The sequence below is a fragment of the Bos javanicus genome, chromosome 23 (assembly GCF_032452875.1).
Source record: "Bos javanicus breed banteng chromosome 23, ARS-OSU_banteng_1.0, whole genome shotgun sequence".
Taxonomy (NCBI): domain Eukaryota; kingdom Metazoa; phylum Chordata; class Mammalia; order Artiodactyla; family Bovidae; genus Bos; species Bos javanicus.
In genome coordinates, this window is record NC_083890.1 from 41,910,283 (window position 1) to 41,937,007 (window position 26,725).

Sequence of the window (26,725 nt, forward strand, 5' to 3'; positions counted from 1 at the left end):
CTTTAATTACATGCAGGCGGATCTACTTTCCTATTCTATTCAAAACCCATCATTCATGGCCAAATCATGGGTTGCCTTCTGCCTGCACAGAAACCCTAAAATCCTGAAGGATTCAAAACACTGGCTTTGACCTACCTTCAGGCCTCTTCCCTATTACCATCCTACATAGACATCAACTCCCTAATTCATCAACTTGGTGTCTACAAATCATAGCTTCGACCTTGTTCGTTTACACAAGTTTATGAGTCAGCATGCATGTGTGTTGCTAAGTCGCTTCAGTCATGTCTGATTCTTTGTGATCCTATGGACTGTAGCCCACTAGGCTCCTCAGTCCATGGGATTCTCCAGGCAAGAATACTGGAGTGCGTTGCCATGCCCTCCTCCAGGGGACTGAACCCACACCTCTTATTCTCTTGCAGTGACAGGTGGGTTCTCTGATAATTAGCGCCACTGTTAGCCCCTTACATGCCAGACAATCTATTAATTTGAATCCTAGTGAACCTTGCAAAGGTTTCTTCACTTCTTCCCTAAAGTTAATTTTCCTTTCTCTACCTGAGTACTTTTACCCTCTGTATAACTGGTTTGACCTTTATCATAAATTGCCTATTAGCTTTTCCTTGAATTTTCAAGATCTCAACGCTTAATGGAAAGTAAGCACCTTCGACGGTGTGAACCTGTATGTGTCCTGCTTTAAACCACCCCTCTGGCCCTACTCATAAAGATGCTCAAGAAATAGTCTTTGAGAGCAGGGGAAAACAACAAGAACCCAAAGCAGCCCACGGCACTGGGCTTTAAGGAAATCTGCTCAAATCCCAAACTGGAATCACTCACTGTGCGGGACTGATAAAGCCACCCCAACTCAAGGCTGCTCTGACTACAACATGTGTTTATAATTGTAAAGCACACACAACTTACAATTGCTGGACTTATATAAAATAGTAAGCAGAGTATCTTCAACTGTTGATGTGCAAAATGCCCTAATATTTTAAGTTAGCACTCTAGTATTCAACAAAGCCACATACACACACATTTTCTGCTATGTAAAAATTATGTCCTTTAAACTTAACCTCCCCTGTCCCGCCCAGAATCAACCCTTGCCTCTCTTACAACACACTAAAAACACCCCTGAATAGGTCATCTTCCCAACACGAAGTGACATTTGATCAAAAGGAAGATAGGACCGCTGCTTACTAACTGGGCAACAAGCCTCTGCCTTTAAAATCTACTAACATCACAGCTAACCAAAAGCACTTCAGAATCTAGGAATAACCAGAGGGAAACAGCTACAGAACACAGTATTAGAACACAGTATTCATGAAAAGCTAAATGCCTTTAACAGAAATTCCAAACATTATAAACTGTTGAGGGAATAAAACAATGCCCCTGTTCCTCCTGTGTGATGGGGAACAAAGAAGAAAATTTTGGGGGCAGCAGACTCTCCAGAAGGTGAGTGAACAGGAGTGAGTTCTGGGAAAGTCACCAAGCCAAGGGACTGCCCTTCCAGAAGGATCAGATAGGGGCAAGGGGTGACTGATTCAGAGACTTAAGAGCTGTTTCTTTGGGAGTGGAGGTTGGGGGCGGGGAATACATTTATTGGACATGTGACAGAATAAAGGGCCTGTTGGGGGGGTGGGGTTGTTCCCAGTATACTGTTGTAGTTATGCAGAAATGGGGAAACCCTGTCTTTTAGAAACACAAAAGGAAATATCAGTATTTATAAATAAAATGATACTATGTCTAGAGTTCACTTCAAAATCAGAGAAGAGCTGTGTTTCTCAAACTGAGATGAGGATCCGATTTGCATTTGGTTCTCCCTCACTTTAGACCTTCTGTCTTTTACAAATGGATATTTTTATAAGATAGTTACTATAGAGGAAAAATGAAAGACATAAACTACAAGCTCAAATTTATTCGACAGACATCACTCTGTTCAACCACTTGAATGTGCTCGCCGCTCACTCAGTTGCTACATTCAACTCCCTGGCAGCAGGCAGCACACAGCCTGTGCCTTCAGCAGCGTCACTCTGGAGAAAGGAGAGGATATAGGAAACCAGACAGTGGTCCAGCAAGCCACACCCTCTCCAGGTCCTGGCATCCCCGGGAAGGACTGAGCCCAAGACAACTACACCTCCTCTTCCGACAAGCTCCTCCTCTCTGCCAACCTTCCCATCATGTGAAAGAAAACCCCCGTCATGCTTTCCTGCTGAAAGGGGTTTTAATTGGCCATTTTATGATGTGTACATCTTCATTTAAATGGACACAGCTCACACTTGGCGGATTAAGGGGGCTTTACAGAAATACCGCCTGCACGTGAACAGGACGTTCAGTGTTTATTGCTTTTTCAAAAGTCACCAACGACAAATACCAGACATTATTATGAGACGCTGGCCCAGCCTGAATGAAAAACAAACACGCAAACAGAGATGACAGAGCGGGACACAGCAGAACATTCTACAATTTCAGAACCTCAAAGATAAATGCGCCGACCGCTGTTCAAATAAAAAGCACTTTTTGCCTGATGACTTTCTCAGGGAGGCTATGAAAAATAAGGGCATGAGAGATTAAAAAGCGGCAGTAAAATAAATTACCCCTCAGAGGAATAAGCCAAGCTCCCAAGTGATTAAGCATTTGTGAGACCCAGATGAAAGCAGGAACTGGAGAACAAGACAAACCAAGGTCTTGTTTAAAGAGGCCAGAAGAATCCGTGCTTCCCAGAAGGGCAGGGCTGTGGTCTGGCTTTGTGCAGAGTCCCGGGGGATTAACAAAGGTGTGACTTGGCTTTGTGGGCTCCACGGGACAGGAGAGTTTGAATGACACGACTCAGAAGACAACCAAGGAGGAAGCACTCTTAGCCACGTGGCCACGTTTGCAGGATAGGTGATTCATTCCAGAATGTCTGATACAAGGAAATGAGTGGATGTTACTAAAATCAGCACAGAAAGTGGGCTGCGGAGGTCCAGATGTGCTAAAGAATGACATTATCTGCCTCCGGAGGTGTTGTGCAAAGGAGGAGGCTGGGGTGCAGGAGAGGGCAGGCAGGATGAGACCCCCACCAAGGGCAGTGGGGCTCCAGCAGGGCCGGTACTCAGCGGCTGGGCATGATCACGAGGTGGCACCCACTCACCCCTCCACCAGGGGACATTTTGACCGAGAACACCTTCCATTTCATTACTAAGGTGAAAACACATTAAAATGAAAATTTAGGCTGGGCCGTCCCTGCTGGCCCAGTGGTTGAGAGTCCTGCCAGTGCAGGGGACACGGGTCCGATCCCTGGTCTGGGAAGATTCCACATGCCGTGGGGCAACCCGGCCCATGTGACTACCAACCAGAGCCTCCATGCCTAGAGCCCATGCTCCAGAACAAGAGAAACTACAGTGAGAAGCCTGTGTACTCCAACTAGAGGGTGGCCCCACTTGCTGCAACTAGAGAAAGCCTGCACACAGCAGCGAAGACCAGTGCAGCACCCCCCAAAAAAGAAAAAAATAATTATAGGTTGAACTAAGGGAGTACAGAGCTATCCAGAGGGTGGGACTGGAGACAGAACAGGGTTCCTGGGGCCCCAGGGAAGAAAACAGCAGAATATGGGACCTCCAGAGGCTTTCAGGCTGAAGTTTAGCCAGGATGGTCCTTACTGCCCACTGATAACGCACAAAGAGCCAGAACGCAGAAAATACGGAGGGCGTCTGTCCCCCACACAAACCACAGGCATGTCAAGTGGAGCAAGGCTCACTTCTGTGTTGATATTTTACTAACTCATCAAGGAAGGAATTTTCCTTACAGAAAACTCCTCCGTGCCAGGAAGGTCAACGAAACCAACTAAACCAAACCTGCCAGCAAGCCAAAGCAACTGAGGAAGAAACGTGTAGATACATGCATATACGGATAAACATGTTGAGGGTAATCTTTTACTTACAGCGTGTTAAAATCCAGAGTTGACGGGCAGTGAGGGTGAGGGTACAGAAGTGGTTTTGGATCAAATCATCGCTGTTCCTCATCTTCATGGCATAAATGTGGGTAAGTGAAATAAAGGACTAAACAATTCAGACAGCAAGCTCAGAAAACACAGAGCTTGCTATCTGAACCCCTGTCGAGCTTAAGGCCATCTGGGGTGTCCTTTCTCTAGAAGCTCCTGGGTACAGGAGCCCCCATGGCAACCCAGTCATGACAAAGTTCAGCCCTGCTGCTAAGAATCCCATTTAAACAAACATGCCCCAAAAGGGAGGAGGGAAAATGTGTTGAAGTGAAAGTCGCTTTACTGATCTGATCCCCCAGAGTATCGCTCCATGCAGAAATAAACCTCCCAGGTTCCCAGGGGCCCCTGCTTCCTCCAGCTGGAATGTTCTTCCCTTTTATCTCACCAGGGCTGGCTTCTTCCCATAATCCAGCGAGGGGAACATTCCCGTGTGCTGCGTTTTACCAAGTCACGTTTCCCACGTCTCTGTTCAAAAGTCACCTCCTCGGAGAGACTGAGCCACTCTCGAGTGTCATGTCCCTCAGGACCAATCGCTCGGCCCTCTGCCCTTCGAGGGCCTACAGAGCAGGCTTGCCTACAGTCGCCCCCTTATGGCCTTTTCTGCACGTATGGGATGCTGTGCGTTGAGGGCAAGCTTTCCGAAGGTGCTGAGAGGGAGGGGTTAGGAACACCGCTCGGCTCAACTCATCACTCATTCTCCAGGAATTACACTCATTTCTGATCAGAGCGTCAGACTGCAGGGCAGTCCGGAAGGGCGGGGAGATAGCCGGACGGATGTGAAACAAACCCAAGAGCTACAGGAGACGCCTGTGGTGCTGCCCCCAGTAAAGTTATTGGCCATCCCAGGATACAGCTACCAAAGTGAAAGTCGCTCAGTCGTGTCCGACTCTTTGTGACTCCATGGACTATAAAGTCCATGGAATTGTCCAGGTCAGAAAACTGGAGTGAGTAACCTTTCCCTTCTCCAGAGGATCTTCCCAACCCAGGGATCGAACCCAGGTCTCCCGCACTGCAGGCGGATTCTTCACCAACTAAGCTATCAGTGAAGCCACCGAAGTCCACCAGAATGGAGTCTCGTTATTCCAGTTTCATAAGGATCTGCTGATGCAGTCATAATTTGGATCACAAACAACGCCACTGCTTACTAAGAACTTACGCAGTAACTTGCCCATCAGGAGCATCGTCTACAAAAGCCGATGAAGATCAGGTCCTGCCTGTCAACTTGTACCTGCGTTACAAGGGACCGTTCCACCCAAGGCGAGCCGCTGCACTCCACACATCCGCACACAGCACACCTGGCCTCAGGTCACAGTCTGCTGGCCCAGGTGGAAGGTCCTGCCACTCACCACAGGCTGTTCGTACTTTTTGACGAGCTGCGGGAGGGAGCAGGGGGTCCATCTTCTTTCCCTTTTCTCTTCCATGCCCCAAGAGACACAGAAGAACCCTTCTCTGATGTGGGATTGTTGGCATGGGGGTCAACAGCCCAAAGAATGTTTTGCTTGGTCACTTAAAATTTGACCCAAATAAATCAACAAATAGATTTCATATTTAGGTGAAAAAAAGTATAGGACCTTTATGGGAACAAAGCAGCAGACCAAAATAGTCACTATCATTATTTTCAAAGTTCACAAATAAATTGCAAGGCAAAGCTTATAAAGAAAACCCACTGGTAGCTGACAAAGTCCTATGCCAAACATTGTCTTGTTTTGTAACACTCTGCCGGTGTCTCCTTCTGCCCCCTCCCAAATCCTGCACTGAGAAGCTTCCAGGGCAGCCTGCCATCAATGGCCCCGGGGAAGGGGGTGGGGGAAGGAACGGGGACGCATCGTCTCCAAGTCTCCTCTGGGGTTATCCGCAGCACAGAGTTAACCAGCTTACTGCTATCTGCACTCAATCTCCAGGGCAGCCCTAAATATGGCACAACAGCAATTTCTAGGTTAATTAAATTCCATTTCTGTCCAGGATTTCTGATGGTTTACAAACCCAAGGAGGATGCGGGTATGTGCACAACTCAGCTGGACAAGGCAGAGAGCAGAGGGGACTAGGTCTAGAGCAATGCCCAGCCGGCCCTCACGGAGGGCCGTGTATGCCAAAGACTGTCGTATTAATTTAATTTTCCAATATTAAAAATGTAAGCTGGTAAATCCAATTATTTAGATTACATCCCAATTCTAAACAAAGAGCCAGGCCTGGGTGGGAGGAGAGGCTGTGTGTTCATTCAAAAAAGACGCCGTGCTATGTCTGGCAAATGCGGAGTGACCAGCATAGCCAGGCTCTTTGTGGCAGTGTGGGAGCTGGTCCTGACGCCTTGCCAACTTGCTGAAAGGCCTATTCAAAAAAAAAAAAAAAATTCCCGTGTTTCTATCCCCAAAATAAGTACCCACTCTATCCTACCCCCAGACACACACAAACACACACACACACTACAGACCTGGCAGCCAGTCAAAGAAACAAGGGTGGGTGTGTCTGGCTGAGTGTGTATGTGTGGTGGAGACTGTGGGGGGTCGGGCAGGGGATATCCCCTTGCCCAGGGCAGGCTGCCCACCAAATTCAAATGCGAGTGCAGTTGTGGGCACACCACACAGGATGGCTGTAAACATCCTGTATAGTAAAGAGAAAATAAACACATCCTCAAGTGAACCCAGAGGCTAGCACAGACCACGTCAGAAAAAAATCAGAGACAAAAAGCCCCGGCTCCGCCCCTCTGCGCTCACACCCCCCGCCCCACACTTACAATGGGGGTTTGTCTCACGGGTGTGCTCTGTCTCAGCTACAGAAAAGGGAGAAAGGGAGGTTGGCGGCTCCCAGAGAAGGTTTGCTACCTGGAATGCCTGCTTTCTGGTACTTCTGGAGATCGTGTTATACTGGTTCAGGGGTCCTGCTTCACACAGAAACAGATGAAATCGTTTGTTTACACTAAAAACCACAGGATGTTAAATATTTGCAGCACTTGTCTTAATTAAATTACACAAGCAGCTATTTAGAGTAAAAATTTGCTATGAACCTGATTTACCTAAAGAAACTTGTTTTTGGTTGAACCTCCTTCGAGATGAATCTTTAAAAGGTCTGCTTGGTCAAAGTGGTCCAAGAGAAAGAACCTTGGTATCAGAAAACCTGGGCTGCTTTGGTTCAGGTCAACTTATGACCTTGGGCAAGAGAAGCCTCTATTTCCTTGCTGGGGAAAGCAGGGCAGCGGAGGGGGAGGACAGACCTCGTAGGAAAAGGAGCCAACTAAGGGTCTTTCTATCTCTGACCTCATCTCTAAAACGTGAATATAGTAATTCCTGTAATAAATCCTCTTGCCTCTGTGATTTCATAATTCTAGGTGACAAGTTCTGATCTTCTGCCTGTGCCAAGTGGGAAATACAAACCTCCATTTCCAAAAATGCCTGTGCTGCTAAAGACTGTTAGCACCTACTTCCTGACTAGGTTGTCAGGCAAAACAGCAAACATGGTAACTTTCAGATCTTGAGATATATATACTGGCTTGCACTTTAGAAAGCAGTATAAAATTTTAAATATAGATATCCCCCCACCCCCGGAAAAAAAAGATGGCACAATGCCAAAAGTTGCTCCACAGTTCCTTTAAACTAGTAACAACAATACTATCTACACTCTGCTTTCCTAAGACCCAGTCCTCCCAATTAGGAGTAAATCACTCATTCAGGAACTTCCTTCAGAAGCCTGAGACACCTTCAGGAAGGCTAACCTAACTACTCATGAGTATATTCATCACCTCTACCCCAAAGGCCAGATCAAGGAGAAGGCATGCACTGCAAACCCAAACCACTGCCATCCAAACCACTGCCATCTAGGAGCACACTCCAGATGCTCACAAACACTGCACCCTCTCAAAAAGCAGGCATCAGCGAGAAAAGTGAGCCTCCGTTCTCTTTAGTTCAGGGGGAAAGGGTCAGAGGAGGGAAAGGAGAATAAATAATTACAAGATACAGCATCTTCCTAAGCAAAACATTACTTGGGCACATGAATCTCAGGCTGGGAGCCCACACAGATGGTATGAAAAGTAATATGCGGGCCTGCAACTGATCCCATTAATAAAATGATGCAATTACGGGTTTGGGGTTTTTTTTAAAGTCTGATGCGGCATCCTCAAATGTCAAAGAACCAAGGCTGCCTGGAAATTCTGACTCTGTCACGATCAAGAAAATATTTGACACTGACTTCTTTTGTGCTCTCGAAAGCAACCATGTCAAATTTGAGAGGGATCAACATTAATCAACAATTAAAGCGGCAACGAAGCCCTTTTGTTCTGTCAGTCACAAATGTCACACGTGTTACACTTTACCACCAATGGAAAGCCGCGGGTTTCACCACCCTCAGGCGGCGTAACCCTCGCCTTCTCAGGGACCTAACTCCTAACCAGGATGCAGGCGCTGCAAATGTTCTTCTCCACAGTCTGTCCCGTTCAGGGCAGTCTTGAGCAAAAACTGTATCTTTACAGCAAAAGTAAGAAAAGGATAAACACTAGTCAGAAGACCAACACAAGGATGTTAAAAGTCTTAATCCAGCCAGGATCTGGCCAAAGAAATTCCTAATATACTACTGTATTATAGTTACAGGGTGCAAACGCATTATCTGAAGGATGGTCAGTTGTAAAAGCCTCAAAGAGCCAACTGAAACGCAGATCTGCCTTTCTATGCTCTTTCGAGGTGGGACTGCCAACTGCTTTTAACAAAAAAAAAAACCCAACAGTTTCTCAATTTTAGGTTACTCAATACCCAGCTGCAAACTACCAGAACACTCCTTGGGTCCCGGCAGAGACGACAGCTGGGGCGGGGAGGCTGAATGACTATTAGGCAGGAATCGTGTTTTACTTCTTCTTTGAAGGAGAAAGCAAAAATACCCTCAGAAATTCATCCTGCAATGCTACACAGTTCATTCACTAAACAACAGAATCCAGTGGATTCCTAGCAGTGTGACTGAAAAGTCAATCCCGAGGAAACCTCCCACAAGAAAGATTCTCCATGGAGCTGAAAAGGGGGTGGGACTAGAAACTCCATCAGCACATAATAAACCAGAGCACAGAAGCAGTGCTCAGAGCTCTAACTAGTCCCTGAGAGCACGGAGTAGGCTTCCTTCAGCTTCACACATCCTCTGCCCCTTGGACAGGGATCTGCTTTATTTAAAGGATGGCAAATAGAAAACGGATTCTGGACAACTTCCCCGCCCGCTGGAAATCCCATGCAGCAATCACACGCACCAATAGATGGCAGTAGAGAGTCTTCAGACACCAGGTCTGGGCTCAATTCTGAAAAGGAAATTCGGACTTTCGCAGATTTATGACAAGCCTGGCATTAACCAACATTTAGTACCTGCACTAAAATCTAACAGCAGGCTAAAAAACCAGCCACTGTTTATAGAAAGTAAAGAACAATGTTAGCAATACCCTTTCACCCAACAACTCAATTACAAGTCAAGCTCCTTGCTTGTATATAGAAAATACATAGCGACTCACAATCCAGCATTTTATATACTGAAGACCTAGGGCTGAAGTCCAGGGGACTGTTTTCTGAAATACGTTCCCTCCTCTAAAAGTGATTTTTACCACTCGTAAAAGTAAGAAAAGGCAAAACTAAAGTAATGGATCATGGTTCTCACAGGCTTCACTCTGGGGTTCTGACAGAAATTTATTCAGCAGGCTGAAACATAATCACATGCAATTTTGCAAATATGGGTGTTACTTATGCTTTCCCCACCCAGAGTGCCGAGGAAAGTTTGTTCTGTGATGAAGCGACGCACTATAACCCACACACTTTCTGAATGTCTGTAAGAGAAGTCCTGGATTTATGACAGCAGCCTAAACATGGAAAACACAACCATAATGAAAAAATCTGTTAGCCACTAGTGAATGTAAGAGCCATTATCCTCCCCACCCCCGGCTCCGGGGCTGGTGCTTGGTGACCCTGGAGTTCCGGTGTGTTCTCCAGATGAGAAACAGGAGTTGACAGCATCGCACACTCGGCCCAGGCTCAGAGTCTGAGACACACACAGACGCGACAGTGCAACAGAGGCCTAAACAACAGCCCAGGAAACTTTATCAACTCAAAGGAGCCAAGAGGGAGCCATGGCACAGAACTCACTTTCCCTTCTAACAAGGCTTAGAATACCCTGAACAAACGCTCAATTTCTACCAACGTATAGGGCCGCACAAGGTAACCACAGCAGGTCAGGAAGCAGCATTTCCAAACGGTATTGCAAATCAGATCAGACGAGTGACCTCTCAAGCCAGACAGGCCGGGCGAATGGAGGCCGACTCACACCTTCCAACCCAGACACAAGCCTCTCTCATCCACACTCTTAACACCCACCCTGGGTATGTGTGTGTGGGGTGGGGGTGGGGGGCCTAAGACGCTCCTTTCCAGAATAAAAGTTGACCTCAGTTCTTCCTTGCCAGCCACCTGGGAGTCCCAAACCGACTCTGCAGGATAGAAGCCCACTGGCTCTATACCTGAAGTCAGGGGGCGCTAGGTGGTAAGGGTTACGTCTGTGGGTGGCAGCAGATGACAAGCACTCCAACGTCTGCACAACACACAGGCCCACCATAAACGTGTGTGGCTCACACGTACCCTCACAGGAGTCTAATGACAATGTCTTCTGACTAGATCGCACTTCATCACAAAACTTCTCCAAGAGGGGAAAAGTCAGTCTGACTCACAGGAGCCTTGTCATCAAGTACGTCATCTTACATCCATTTAACAAACTCAACCTGCTGCTAATAATATGAATGACTAATCATGCCTTTCCTAAGATGTTAAACTTGTATTTGCTGAGATGCTGTAAAAGCAGCTCAAAGGGCCTTCAAAGGATTTGAGCAAAGCCAGCAGCAGAAACCCCAAGAGGCGAGATTGGGGGTACGCAGAAGTCCAAACAAGCCCTTCCCTTCACTGGGTGCTGTAGATGACTAGTTATCCCCTTTCCATCTGGGACATTCAAATACCCTGACAAATTCTGATTCCCACTGAGCTCCAGGAAACAACCAGAGGAAAGTCCAACCCCTTAGGCAGGATTCAAAATAAACCCCCAAACTGTGTGCATCATCACTTCATCAACTCCAAAGGACTGAGAGACTTCCAGTTTAATTAAGCCCTTCATTAATCCTTCCTGCTCGAGCCCATTTTCCCGTCCGTAAACAGGAAACAATGAAGCCACAGGGCAGCTGCCTGCAATGCGGCTCCTCTCCTCCAAGGAAGGCCACAGGTACGCCTGCTTGCTGTCCCAGGCGCTGTCACAAGGCCTCCATGAGGGCAGGTTCCACTCATTTTCTCCACGTGGTGCTACAAAAGAGAAGGGTAGTGAACAGAAAGTAGAGAGAGGAGGGGAAGAAATGGAGTCAACCCAAAGTTTCTACATGACCCTAATAAATTGTGAAAATTGAGGGTGGGGGTTATGCTTGAGTAGAGATAATTTAACAGAAAGCAGAAACCGCCAATAGAAAAATAAAAGGAACTGTCAACAACATTTATGAGCTACAAGTTGAAAAACTGACTAACCCCTGAGATTGTCTTTTTTAACCCCCAACTCAAACCTAGCTTCCGCGGGTCCTCCCACACCAGGAATAATCAGCGTTTGTGATGCTTCCCATTAGTGGATGTGCTGTTTTCCTGTGTTCTCTCCCATTCCACTGCGCAGCCAGGAGACGAATAAGCCTCTTCAACTGACTGATGAAACACTCAGCCAAGGGAACTTCCTTTCTGCTTCTTTTCACTGTGCTACATTATCACCACAGGTGAGCCACCTCTGGAGAGAAAGAGAATCCCCAAGACTCAGTTTAAGGACATCCTTGGTGACTCAGTGGAAGAACCCGCCTGCCAATGCAGGAGACGCAAGTTCGATCCTGGGGTTCGGAAGATCCACCGGAGAAGGGCACAGCAACCCACTCCAGTATTCTTGCCTGGAGAATCCCATGGACAGAGGAGCCTGGCAGGCTACAGTTCCATGGGGTTGCAAAGAGCTGAACACAACTGAACGACTGAGCACACTTTAGGCGCAATTTAAGGGAGGGTGCTGTGGGGATGACAGGAAGGAGGGGGTAGAGAAGAGAAAAACTGTCACATTTTCCCAAATGGTCAGAACCCGTGATGTGCTGAGGCATCATGGAAACCAACGACATCCTTCCCGTCTCTGCAACCAGATTAACTCGAAGAAACAGAAGCTACTAAAGTGCAAGCACCTCCCCCTCAACCCCCATAGCTGGCTTTAGCAAAATGCCAGGGATGTGAGCTGGACGGACCTGAATCCTGTTCATAAAGATGCGGGTGGCAGGCCATGGGGGCCGGGAGGTACAGAGCTAATCACTTCAGAAGGAGTCTCTCCAGTTCCACCAGCCTAAACATGCTCTTTGATCAAAGAGCCATCGGTCTTCCACTGTGTCAATACAATGCCAACCACCACCCTCCCAGCCATCCATCAGCCCTGGGAAGGGCTGCAAGGCCCCACCTCCACCAATCTGTAAATGAGCCTGTAGGAGAACATTTCCAGCCTCTCCCCTCCCACTCCAAAATACCCTCAGAGACCAGTGATAACAACCTCACAAAGACGGCCAGCAGCTGACCCTGGGAACCCACCGGGTTGCAGAAAGATGGTCAATTCACTTCCCCAGTTTAGTCCCTCATCTGTGTTCCTCCCCAGGTTTATCTTTGTCTCCTATTTCACACAATTCCAAATATCCCAAATTTTATCCAGTGCTTTCTGAAATGGATTACTTCATCTGAGATGCAGAGTACAGCAATCTAACTTCACAGGGGTTGTTGCTGTTCACTCAGTCACGCAGACTCTCTATGACCCCATGGACTGCAGCAAGCCAGGCTTCCCTGTTCTTCACCATCTCCCAGAATTTGCTCAAACTCACATCCACTGGGTTGGTGATGCCATCCAACCATTTCATCCTCTGTCATCCCCTTCTCCTACTGCCTTCTATATTTCCCAGCATCAGGGTCTTTCCACAGGAATTCCCCTCACAAAGTACTGTTTTCTTTTTTTGTTACACAAGTTTAAGCACAGAAACTGTTACATGAATTAGTTCTACAGGTAGAAACAGAATGCACTGTTGGAGCTGTTGATGCCACCAGGTAAGTCAGACCCCCATGTTCCAGATTTGCAGGGAACTGGCAACGCCTTACCTCCCACGTCTGACTCTAAAGTGTAGGCCTATGGAGCAGGGCAACAGGACAGGGCCTAGGCCACACCGGGCAGCCGGCCCCACAGTCACTCCCCTCTGGGGCAGAAACAGACCTGGGAACCAACCGCTCACCAGAAGACAGCTTTCCAGGAAGAAAGGTACAGTTTATTCCTTCCTGACCTCCCTGCTCAAAGCTAACAACTACAAAGACAACCTCACACCCCTGGGCTTCTGGGCTGATTAGCTCCACAATGAAACAATAAAACCAGCAGGTTAGACAGCAGAGGTGTGGGGAGCAGCCAGGCTCCCATGGGCCCGAGAGCTGAGTGGGGGCCCTTTAGAGCCCCCACAGCCCCAAATAGATAGGGAAAAGGTGACACTTTATGTTTTGGGGCGCCAAAATCACTGCAGATGGTGACTGCAGCCATGAAATTAAAAGACACTTGATCCTTGGAAGCAAAGTTATGACCAACCTAGACAGCATATTAAAAAGCAGAGACATTACTTTGCCAACAAAGATCCATCTAGTCAGAGCTATGGTTTTTCCAGTAGTCATGTATGGATGTGAGAGCTGAACCATTAAGAAAGCTGAGTGCTAGAGAATTGATGCTTTTGAATTGTGGTGTTGGAGAAGACTCTTGAGAGACATTTGGACTGCAAAGAAATCCAACCAGTCCATCCTAAAGGAAATCAGTCCCTAATGTTCATTGGAAGGACTGAATGAAGACTGAATGAAGATGCTGAAACTCCAATACTTTGGCTACCTGATCTGAGGACTCACTGGAAAAGACCCTGATACTGGGAAAGACTGAGGGTGGGAGAAGGGAATGACAAAGGATGAGATAGTTGGATGGCATCATCGACTCAATGGAGATGAGTTTGAGTACGCTCCGGGAGTTGGTAATGGACAAGGAGGCCTGCTGTGCTGCAGTCCATGGGGTCGCAAAGAGTCAGACACAACTGAGCGACTGAAGTGAACTGAACAGTCCCAAAGCCTGAAGGCAGACCTTTGTGGAACTTACAGAAGGAAACAGACACAGCAGGTGATGACTCTCAGAGCAGAACAGCCCTCCAGACTCATCCTTCCAGGAACCTAACTCATTTTAAGTGACTGTGAAAACAAAGTACAAATACTTGACAGGCAAAAACGTCCTGAGAAAGACACTTTGTGGCAAGGTTGGGGAGAAAAGAGATCCCTCACACACTGTCACTGGGAGAGTGAATAGGTGCACCTAACTGCAAAGATTTCCCTAGTGGCTCAGATGGTTAAGCATCTGTCTACAATGTGGGAGACCGAAGTTCCCTGGAGAAGGAAATGGCAATCCACTCCAGTACTATTGCCTGGAAAATCCCATGGACAGAGGGGCCTGGTAGGCTACAGTCCATGGGGTCGCAAAAGTCGGACACGACTGAGCCATCTTCACCATAACTTTGCAAAACAACATGGAGGTTCCTCAAAAAAGTAACAGAACTACTAGGTGATCCAGCACTTCCACTTGTGGGTACTTATCCAAAGGAAATGAAGTCACCATCTCAAAGAGATGCCTGCGACTCCATAATCACCGCAGCATTACTTACAGGACGAATGGACAAAGAACACATGTGCTACCAGTATGCGGGAATATTATTCAGCCATAAAAAAGGAAGCTCTGCCATTTGGGACAACACGGATGGTGGCCCAGGGTATCACACTAAATCAGACAGAGAAAGAGAAACACTGTGTGATCCTTACATATGGAATCTAAAAAACCAAACTCAGAGAAACAAGAGTAGATTGGCGATTTTGTGTGTGTGTGTGGGGGGGGGGGGGGGGGGGCCAAGGTAAAAACTTCTAGTTATAAGATGAGTAAGTTCTGGTGATCTAATGTGCACCATGGTGACTATAGTTAATACTATACGGTATACCTCAAAGAGTAAATTAAATAATAAAAGTGCATTAAAAAATGAAAGTGCATGAGGCAACAAATTCACTAACCTTACTGTGGTAATCATTCCATAATATATACATACACCAAATCAGGCTGTACACCTTGAACTCTGCACAAGGTTATATGTCAATTATATCTCAATAAAGTCGGGGGGTAGGGGTGTGGGGAGAGGGAGACAAGACAGGACCCAGTGACTAACATTCAAATGTAACCTAACATCCCAGAAATTTAAAACAAACTAGCCCGAATGAAAGATTTAACTTGGTATTAAATCAAGCATTTTTCTATTAAAACAAACCCAAATCTATTCATGGAGCTGAAAGAAAAAATTTAAGACAGACCACAAAACGTCAAAGAAACATCCCAGATATAGAAAGCTGAGGAACCCTGTTCTATTGTTGACCGTCCACCTTCTCATGGCCCCCAGATAGACGAGGAAATAGTGGCTCAAGACAAGTATTTGGTGACCTGAACAGGATTAAGCCACTACTGAATACTCTTAGAGAACACACAACAACATTCTGTCAAAATACTTGAATTAACAGCCCATGGAATGCACATAATGGAATTTTGAGGCACTTGGATAAATGAATGGGTTCATTGCCTGTTGAGGGGCAGGGAGCGGGAAGGAGCCTCTGTTGCCATGGTGACTGTAAACCAATGCATTCCTTTCCACACTTGACAGCGGTTAAAATAAACACAGATGAGAACTGACCCTATTTGCCCTTGCAAGAATTCTGTGACATTCCCTCTCCCCAGTCATCTCCTCTGGGGAACTGCTCCACCCCACTCTCTGGCTCCACCCCACCCTCTGGCTCCACCCCACCCTCTGGCTCCACCCCACTCTCCTGCACACTTGCTTGCAGGCACCGCCGCTCCCAAAATGAAACCCTCCCAAAATGAAACCCGCAAGCCGAAAACACAACAATATCATTTTAAAAGATAAAGCCACTGAGAAAATGGAAATGAGAACATCAGGATATAGAACTGCCTTTCACGGCAAACGTGACTAGAAGATGGATTCTGTGCTCCAAGGGACAGCGACAGGGTTGGTTAGTGTCATCTCTCCTCCTCTGATCTAAAACACATGTTTTGTAAGACACAGAAACTGCTGGGCACACAGTGAACGGTGGAGACAGACTCACGGAGGTGTGTGTGTTTTACGGGCAGATTCCCCCGCTGGGTATAAATTAAATTAAATCCTGTGCAAGCTGGAACGTGTGGAATCAGGGTGAGAACGAGAGGTGCGCTGGCACCTCCGTGTGTACATATTCTCATCCCCACTCCACCGCTGTCGTGCACACACACATTCACACACAGGCCCTGGAAGGGCTGCGGGGCAAAGGCTTGGTAGAATCACGAGAACAGGGATGGGACGGATATCGCGCTGTCTGACTGGCAGCCAGACGCCATGCGTGAATACTAAGTAGGAAACAAAAGAATAAGTAAGTCGCAGGAACACAGGGGTGGTGGTAGTTTTGGGGCTCAGTCGTGTCCAACTCTTTGCGACCCCATGGGCTTCGAAGCCCACAGGCTCCTCTGTCTGTGGGATTTCCCAGGCAAGAATACTGGAGTGGGTTGCCATTTCCTCCTCCAGGGGATCTTCCTGGCCCAGGGATCGAACCTGGATCTCCCACAATATGGGCAGATTCTTTACCATCTAAGCCACCAGGGAAGCCCATTGTCCACTTTGGTGAGTGTTTTGGTAGCAGGAAAACACTTCCACTCAGTATGCCCTCAGGTAGGGCACACATACCACATAGAAACAACTACCTAAAGTCAAACTGCACCAGAAAAAAAAAAAAGAAGAAGAGGTGGGGGTGGGGAAGAGGTAGCGTGCAGCCAGCGACCTATCTATAAATAATTTCAAATAAACCGCAAGGGAAGGAACGACATCACGGTTCTGTTTCTGCACAAGGCAGATGAACAAACTGAGAAAGGAACTGTCTGGAGACATATCAAGACAAAGACCTCAAAAGCCGTCATCTCAAGCAGGCATGGCCAGAGTGCCTAAGCCCCAACTTTTTCTATAAAGGGAAAAAGAGGGCAGAAAGATGAATTCGGACCACGCTGCACCCAAGGGGCTGAGTAAAGGTTTGTTCAAAGGTGAACCCAAAGCAGAAAACAAGAAGATGATCACAGCTCACCAAAGGAAAGAAAATTCCAATTCACTGAAATTCTTATCTAAAGGAGTCACACAAACTATCAAGTGGCGACCAGGGGAGAATACGGCTGAGAGATCAAGTCTTTTGGGAGCAAAGGCTGAATCTACCTAATGACAGCTAACGGCTCCCAGATTTCTGAATCGTGGGCATCACTTCTGGCCTTTCACACAGTGATTCCACAGAGAACAGTTATTTAGTATTTGGTGAAGGACAGTAATATGCCCGGAGCTTTAAACCATGGAAAGCACTTAGTTCAGCAGCTATTGGACTGATCCACCAGCCAGCAGCAGGAGAATCGCCTGTGAACTCATTAGAAATGCAAAACCTCAGACCAAAGGAATCAGAACCTGGTGGGGGAGGAGTGAGACACTCCACAAGCTGTGTTTCAACAAGTCCTGCAGGGGGTTCCCTACACACTCAGGTGGGTTACGGCCAGCCCTGTAAGGTACTGTGGTCACCACTGATCAGACAATCAAAGGGAGGCGCAGAGACTTTAGGTGGCTGTCAACAGCACAGTAGCAAGTACCTTCATTATTCCTACACTTCGGCTCTCTCCACTGCACCATGCTACAGGGGAATCCTGTCGGTGGTACTGGACACGGAGGCCCGTTTAAATGGTGAGGCAACTGGCGTCGAAGATCTACTTCCTATTTTAAATGAACAAGATCAGATTGAGTCCAAAGTGGTTTTAATTCTGGATATGTCTTCTCACTCTTTGATAAACTCTACATTCAAAGGTGGCACCATCAATGCGCGCTGCTCCCAGCGGGCTTGGCCTGCCTCCTTAGCCAGGCGTGCCTGGGAACAGGCTCCTGACTGCTTTTATTTGCTAAGAGAAGTGTGTCCCTTCCCTCTGGCATGTGTGGCTACTGGCTCAAGGGGCTTTCAACGAAAGCAGTTTCTAGGTTCCTAGATTAAGGATCAACAATGGAGACAGAACCTCTCTGGGAAACCCATGGGTGTCACTCTCCAGACTGATATCTCTAAGTCCCTTTATTTCTCACATTGCTTCAGTGAAGAAGAAAATTATACTGGCCATTTTCCCGTTTTCAATACCTCCTTTGTGTACAAATTTCATTGTTTTAAGTATGAATTTTAAAGTATCTGTCTGGGCAAACACAGCAGAGTGATGAAGATGGGCAAGAGCAAGTATCTATTCTCAAACTGCCGACCTACTGAAGTGTGTCCTGCTCATCTGAGAGGCTTCCCCAATGGCTCAACAGGTAAAGAATTCACCTGCAATGCAGGTGGGTTCGATCCCTGGGTCAGGAAGATTCCCTGGAGGAGGAAATGGCAATCCACTCCAGTATTCTTCCCTGAAAAATCCCATGGACAGAGAAGCCTGGCAGGCTATAGTCCCTGGGGTTGCAAGGAGTGGGACATGACTGAGCTCTGAGCATGCATGCCCACCTGAGGCTTGAGCAAAGAAGCCTGACAACATGGGAAAGCACTTGTCTGCCCACAGGTAGTAGGCGTAGGGGCGGCGGCAGAGATGGAAAGGGCCCCAGAGAAGGCAGGTGTGAGCACGCCTTCCCCGTGCTCGCTGGCGTCACTTGCCACGACCTTCAGAACACAGAGGCCTCCAGCACCGAGAGAAAGCTGCACGGCCTCACCCTCCTCTCGCTTCAACAACAGCCAGAACTCAGGGCAGGAGGGTACGTTTCAGGAGACACAGAGAATCCGGCTGTGCAGACAAGATCAATGGACATTTTGAGTCGCTTCTGAATCAACGCAAGCATTACTAGACATTCTCACCGTGAGGATTCCCAGTGCCTAGCCCTTTCTAAGCCTTAGATTTTTCATCTACAGCCCAGGATGATCTGACATTCAGATGATCCAGAAGGGCTCTATTTACCCCGCCTTGTTCCATGAGACTGGACGGCAGGAGGCCTGAGAAATGAAGAATCAGGGGAGATGATACAGCCAAAGAGCTCCAACCCCTCCAAAGGGGAATAACTACAAGCTCCAGAAAGGCCAAGTGCCAGTCCGCATTACACAACGGCATTTGCCAGAAGAGCAAGCCGACTACAGTGCAAACGGTCTGCAGGCTGTCACGATGGATGCCAGTGTGGTTCTTGGGGGCAGAGGAACAGGGTGAACAAATTTGCAATTATATTCTAGAGAAAGAAGGACTGAAAACAGCATACATTTAAAAACTGCTAGATTCCCATCATGCACCGTTCCAGGATAACAGGGGGAAAAACAACGTGTGAGTTAATGAATACAGCATACGGTAATCATAAAGTACCCCCCTCCCCACAAAACTGGCCTGAATTGTGCCCATGGTTACTTGAAGCACCCTCTACAGACCATTCCTTTCCCAAGAGGCTACAGCAGCCACGGTGGGCTCTGGCTCGGAAAGAAGGCCCAGGAATCCTGTCACTGGCAGATAAGCAGGCAATGACAAAAATGGCCTTCCCACGAGATAACCACCAATAACCTCTAAATGGGTTTACAGCAGAGAACATCAGAGCCAATGCCTGCTTCATGTTATTTTTTAGTTATATTATCAGAGAACAATTTACTTGACTCAGTAAAGCAGCTGCCTATTATGCTGTTATATACTCCACAAGGAATATGCTATGGAAAAGTACTTCCTGTGAAAGAAGCAACATCTCAAAAAGTTCTCCATTCGTCTCCAGATGTGTCTGAAACCAATTATGAGCAACAGGACAAAGATTCACTTTTAAGACCTGGCTCTTGCTTTCCTTTTGTTTTCAGTCTCTCTACATTTTATAAATGGTAAACACCAGGGATTAACATTAATGCCAACTCCATGTAATTGAAGCTTTCTATAAAGTGATTATATGCACTATTCAACCTTTACAGAGTAAATTTTCTTCAAAAACTCCACTTCAAGAACACAGACAGACACAAAGTTAAGTCTTCGACCTCTGGGAAAGCCAAGACTGGAGAGGATAACAGGGTAAGGAAAAGCCAAGGATATTTATCACCATCATTGAGAGAATGTTTGCCATCATGGAATTCGACGATCCAGTGAAGTACCTTAAAATACTAAAGATGGTAGGAAACAGAAGTGAACACTGAGCTAGAGCCACAGGGCCTTCAGACAGGACGGCACTTTTGCCCCTTCACTTGGCATCACCAAGTAACAACGGCTGGCATAAATGCAGTCACCAAAATACTGCAGTAATCTGAGAACCTGCCATGAAAGCAGAAGTTAAGGCACTTGCTTATATCCTCATCAGAGGTCACAAGAGAGGCCCCGAGGAGTCATTTTTACAAGTTGCAGTTCAGTTTCTGTATAGATGGGTGTAGAATTTTGGACCCAAGAGATGTTACGGAACCAGAGGAGCAACAAGAAGGGATGAGAAACGAGTTGGGAGGGGACAGAATAGTCTTCTATACCACAAACCAGTGTCGTGTGCTCTAGTCTTTCCCAACCCCGTAAAACAAATACACATGGGCAACACTTCAGACACACAAGTACACACACCTACCTTCCAATACGCCGAGAGGACATGAAAGATCTGGATAATCCAAAGAGGAAAATACGCTCCCCGAACAGAACGATTCCTTTAGGAAGATTCCCTTTCCATACACTCTATTTGGCTACTCTTAAGAATGTGTTTACCTTTGCAAAAACAGACAAACATACCAGACACTCCGCCAGCCACTGGGGATACAGAGGACACAGAGATAAACAAGGACGGCCCACCCGTGAGGGAGCTGGGGGCCAAACCCTGTGAAAGCCACCTGAATGTCAAGTGAGCGCAGGAAGACGTCAGTGATCCCCCAGTGCCCACCCCGACCCCACCCAAACACCACCTCGGATGGACACTGCTGAGCCCACACTCATCCTCCGGGATGGGCTCTGAGCTAGTGGGAGAAGCTCTCAGGTCATTTGAGTAGGCTTACACTCTGGAAAGATTCTGTTTCCAGATCAACGCAACTGAGCCTAATTTCTTGCCCTGTATTAACCTAATTCCAGGGAGTAAAGCCCCATCTATTATTATGATCTCTTCTTTTAATTTCTGAATTTCTCATAGCAGAAACAAACCAAAAGCTTGCTGCTGACAAGTCACTGAAACTGCTGTCTTCCCTCCTTGGTCTGTATTTGAGAATCCCTCCAGCCAAGCATCCCTCTACCCAGTCGATTTCACTCTCCAAATGAAGGGAAGGGAAGGAAGGAGGGGAAGCGTAGGGTGGGGGTGACGAGAACAGGCTATTCTCATCTCAGTCGCAACAATGTGCACTGCTTTTAACTGAGCTGCTAAGCAGCCAAGTAAGGTGCCGACATCAAGGAACGTTCTGCATAAAAAGCCGTGTCTGACAACCCCTGCACAAGCACTCACGTGTGAACCACAAGTGACACTAATGGCTGTCACCCCCTTTGCAAAGGAGGCGGCTCCAAACCCAGCACCTATTGCCTCTCATGTGAGACGCCTGGAAGCAGCGTCTCCGTGCTTGCTCTCAATTTCATCAAGGACGACTTATGAATGGATAGGACGTTTCTGGGAGGGTCAGATATCACTGAAAAGATCAGGGACATGTTTATATTTGCCCTTTGGGGGTAATAAAAGGCAAGGAGGACAAAAGGACGTGACAGAGATATTCCTATTGAAAATAGGTGGAAGAGCGTCCCTAAAAGAGGAAGGAAGGAAACTGGTACCCAGTTTCCGTGGCAACCACAAAGCATGCTAAACCAGCATTTGCATGGGAGGTGGAAGTGATATCCGAGCAATCAGATCTCTGAGGAAATGGCCACAGCCAAAATAAAACTGCCTCAAATGAAGTTCTACCATTTTTCTTAAAACAAATAAATGCGGCAGAAACCTGTGTGCTTACCAGGAACCTCAAGAAAATTCTGGGAGCAGCGGCCCCTTCCCACAAGTACCTAATGATCTGTCCTGGGCAACAACTAATGACCAATTAAATCAAAGGGGTCTTGTCCATCTCTAACCCTGCAGAGGACACACACGCTCTGGGGCAGCCTCTGTGCTCCCACTCCTTCCTTGACACTGAAGCCCACGTGAATTGACCTTTTAGGAGAGAGGAATGCGCTCATGCACAAGAACTAAGCATCTACAAAGACGCCTCTACACTGAATGCCTCTCTAGCAGAAAAATAATGAGTTAAGGAAAGAGGGGTCCAGTTTCACAAATGAAAAAGCTTAATACACAGTTCCAGGAAGGTAGTTAGCATTTGCATGTGTGCTAAGTCATGTCTGACTCTTTTTGTGACCCCATGGATGGTAGCCCTCCAGGCTCCTCTGTTCATGGGATTTTCTACGCAAGGATACTGGAGTGGGTCGCCACTCATGTCTCCCCAGGAAGGTAAGAATTAACAATAAATTTGAAAATAAACTGCACCCTGCCAGAAAGCTGTACCTCTCCCTGCTTTACATTTCCACACTGTGTTACTTACTCCAAATGCAAAATGCTACCCCACCCCAAATTACCCAGGCCAGAAATATGGTGCTTTAACATACGCTTTAAAGTGGAAATTCCATCATCACTTTAAAAGAAAGGATGGAGCCAACACAAATGTATTCTGCTGCTACTGCTGCTAAGTCGCTTCAGTCGTGTCCGACTCTGTGCGACCCCAGAGACGGCAGCCCACCAGGCTTCCCTGTCCCTGGGATTCTCCAGGCAAGAACACTGGAGTGGGTAAATTTATTCTAATAGTCTCCAGTCTAATCGAAACCAGAAAAAACAGCAGTATCTTTCAGATACCTCCAACTCCCTTTCTGATCAGCCAAGACCCTCTTAGGTTTAAGTAAATTCTTCCTTTGGTTCAAAACAAGAAAGCGATTGCCATTGGGGTTTGTTTTGAATTTACCAGGGCTTCCCCGACGGCTCAGTGGTAAAGAACCCGCCTGCAACACAGGAGACCTGGGTTCCACGTGTGGGTTGGCAAGATGCCCTGGAGGCAGTGAGGACAGCGAGGCCATGGGCTCCCTCCGCTCATCGAGAGAAGACAACGCTGTCATTCAACCTGCACCCAGCTAGCGTGCGTTCCCCGTCTCTCAGCACATCCTGGCGTAGAGGGATGAGGAGACCAGAGCTAAAGCTCACAGGCGCCCACCCACATTACCATGATACATCACCGTGTTTAATTCAAAGAACCACCTGAGTTGTTGCAAGGGCAAGGCTGCCTCCCTAGGCTGGTCCAAGGCCGAGCCCGCCCACCCTCAGCCCACTGCATCCTCTCTGTGGGCCTGGGAAAGACGCAGTGGGGTGTGGAGTGCACCCCACTCTCAGTACACGTGACTGCTCAGATCTACTACGACAGTGGCAATCCTGAGGCATCTGTAAGACAGAAAAACTGGACTGGGGCCTGTTTTTCACAACCACAGGGGCCCCTTCAAAATACCAACTAACCTCTTCTCTCAAACGTGTTGGTATAGAAACCTTAGGAAGTGTTAGCACAGAAGAGTTAGTAAATACATCCTGCCCCCTCCAGCCCTCTGGTCAATGTCAGGCCCTCCAGAAGCAGCCTGCTACAGAGCACAGAGACCCCAGGAGGCCTCAGGGCTCAGCCTCGCCCTGCTCCGCAGGTCTATTCCGCCAGCACGCAGCCCTCCACCCAGAGTGCTTGGCGCGGGATGGACGCCCCGCCACCACATCAGCTGGGGGTTGACTGCCCTCGGGGCACTGGGACTGTCTCTCCCTGTGATCTCGGCCAAGAAGCTGGCTCCAGACACCCTCTGCCTGGAAGTTACAGGGCTGCCCCCAAGGTCCATCTACAGCCCAGAAGAGTGAAGAGTCTACAGAAGGAAAAACTAAGTGCTTGTGTCGCCTGGCTGTAGGTGGCCCACTCCCCTGGACACCCCGTGGTGGCCCACAGACGTCATGTCTTCCACAGCGCTCCACACGCTGCGTTTGAAATGGTCTGCTGCTTCTCTCCGGAGTGGAGCTTTCCTCAGCAGAAATTAAGGCTGAATCTACCATCTCTGAGATCCACCTGGGACTTGGCAACAACTGGAACCTTGAAGAAGTGAGTGCTTCTGGCCCCTGCTTCCCTGAGATTCCCACTCCTCTGACAGTTAAAAAGGCATCACTTTGCCCAGCCCTCAGAATCCTTCCCTGGTGGCTCAGACGGTAAAAAATCTGCCTGCAATGCTGGAGACCTGGGTTCAGTCCCTGCGTCGGGAAGGTCCCTGCAGAAGCAAACGGCAACCCACTCCAGTATTCTTGCCTGGAGAATCCCATGGACAAAAGCGCCTGGCGGGCTACAGCCCACAGGGTCTCAAAGAGTCAGACACGACTGAGTGACTAACTCACACAGCATCCTCCGGCCTCTCCAAGTATTTTGAAAGCAAAGCTCGTCTACCTCTCTTCAGCAGCAGCAGTCCAAGCGGGCTCTTTACTACTCCCCTCAAGGTATAGAAACCATCGACTGGATCCTGAAATAACCTGGGAGCTTCACCTCTTAGCAGAGCACACCTGAGCCCTTCGCTGTGCCTTGGTTTTCTCATTCATAACATGGGAATGAGGGTCAAAGACCCATCAAAAGGAACTGCTGTGAGAATCAAATGGACTAATACATGGAAACAATTTAGAGTATTTAGAATAGTGGCCAGCACACTGTAAGTGCCACATAAATACCTGTCACTGCTGCCCTGCTAAGAGCCAATTCTTTTGGAAGACCGTCTCTCCCATGGAGAGTTAAGAAGAAAAATTGGGGTAAGCAACAGAAAGGTTCTCCAAGGGGACTGAGATGCCAGTCTATTCTAAAAAATTCTTCTCCCTATTTCGAATCAAAGGTCTAGTTAAAAGATCATGCCAGAAAAAAAACACGTCTCACCTTAAACCATCTAAAACTGAGAGGATCAATTAGTGATGTCTCCCACCCAGCTGGCACTTGATAAGATCAAGAGGTGTCACTTGCCATCAGGCATGCATACACAACAGTTCCACATATTTACGTGCTATCCAGGGACTCTGCATCACTCCAAGAGTTTAAAAAATCTCACAGACACCAAGGCCTTGGGAGGCTGCCTTCCGGTCCTGGGGATGGTGGCCTCGTGGAATGTGAGAGCCCTGGTGCTGGAATACACCTAGGAACAGTGCTGGGCCAGGGGTGAAGTCAGGAGTCGGGGTCAGAAGGCTAAAGCCACGTGTCCACAGGGCCAGAAAGGGGAAAACAGAGAGAAGTGGCAGAAAGGTTCTCCCAGGAGAGGACGGGCTGGAGAAACCAGGTAGGAGGCTCCCTGCATCTGAGGACAGGGAGCCCAGAAAAGGACGGCAGCACCACGCTGTGCAAACATAGCTGCCAGGAGCCCTGGGACACTCTCCTCCACTCCCAACTTCCCAGGCCTCCCAATCATGGCCCTAAGAAAACCAGGCCAGTGAGAGTCAGCTGGGGATCAGAAATGACACCCTTCCTCCAGCTCCTGCCTCCCCCTTCTCCGACCAAGGAGAACACACAGCGGGGCTCAGGCCCAGGGGACACACAGGGCACCCTCAGCCCTGCTTATCTTGGTCTGGGTGCTAAGAGTGTACTTTTACTAGAAGCACAGGGTATAGGGTGCAAAGAAAACATTCCAAAGGGAACCTGCAACCCACCCTGCCAGTTAGGCCAAACAAATCCATGTACGTTCCACAGAAGGGTCCTGGAAAACACAAGGCCAAGATTGCTCAGTCACCAAGGAACCTCAGTCCCCACCCAGTTCCAGATTCCTCCAAGCTCCACCTGCTGCCTCCTCCAACAACTGTGCTCCACCCCACCTCCCCAGCCACCCAGATCCTCCTGCTGATCTGGGCGGCATCTCCATAAAGTGTGTGGCGAGGGACTTCCCTGATAGCTCTCTTTGGCAGCACATATACTAAAATTGGAACGATACAGAGAAGATTAGCATGGCCCCTGCGCAAAGATAACATGCAAATCTGTGAAGCGTTCCATGTTTTTTGGCCTCCCCTTGTGGCTCCGCTGGAAAAGAATCCACCTGCAGTGCGGGAGACCTGGGTTCAATCCCTGAGTTGGGAAGATCCGCTGAAGAAGAGAACAGCTACCCACTGCAGGATTCTGGCCTGGAGAATTTCACGGACTGTACACACTTGTTTTGGACACTAGTCATGTGCATAGTCAAGAGGGCCTAACGTGGGACAAGCAAAACACGGGTGGACTCCACGAGATGCGTCATTAAATGAGAAAAGGGTCTGCTTCTTGTAAACCAAAGCAATGTAAAAGATTGTTCTGAAACCCCCAAATCACACCACACAGGTAACAATCTGCCAGTTAAAATTCCAAAAGAGGAAGAGGCAACAGGAAATCCCATAAACCTCCATAAATGATGTCATGTGCAAAACCAGGCAGACATTATATTGATTATTAAAATAGTTTCCACGGTTCCTCAGACACCAGGGCCAGGCCCCATGTCACCAAGGAGGACACAGGACAGTACTCCTGAACAGCCTGCCAGTATCCTGAGTGGGATCGGAGAGGTCTGAAGAAAGCCTGGGGATGCTCCTACAGAGAAGAATGAACCTAATCATGATGGGGTGGGGGCGGCAGACGCGCAGCGTTGACAGCACATGCCATCCTGCAGTGGACA

The 26,725-nt window shown here is 47.9% G+C and overlaps 1 protein-coding gene and 1 non-coding gene across 7 annotated transcripts in view; one reads left to right on the top strand and one right to left on the bottom strand.

Moving 5' to 3' along the window:
- JARID2 (jumonji and AT-rich interaction domain containing 2) overlaps window positions 1–26,725 on the bottom strand; it is a 230,034-nt gene that overhangs the window by 57,303 nt on the left and 146,006 nt on the right. The gene's annotated exons all lie outside the window — the stretch shown is intronic.
- LOC133237103 (U6 spliceosomal RNA) lies at window positions 25,975–26,079 on the top strand. Its single transcript, XR_009733134.1, has one exon. It is a non-coding gene; the product is annotated as a U6 spliceosomal RNA (small nuclear RNA).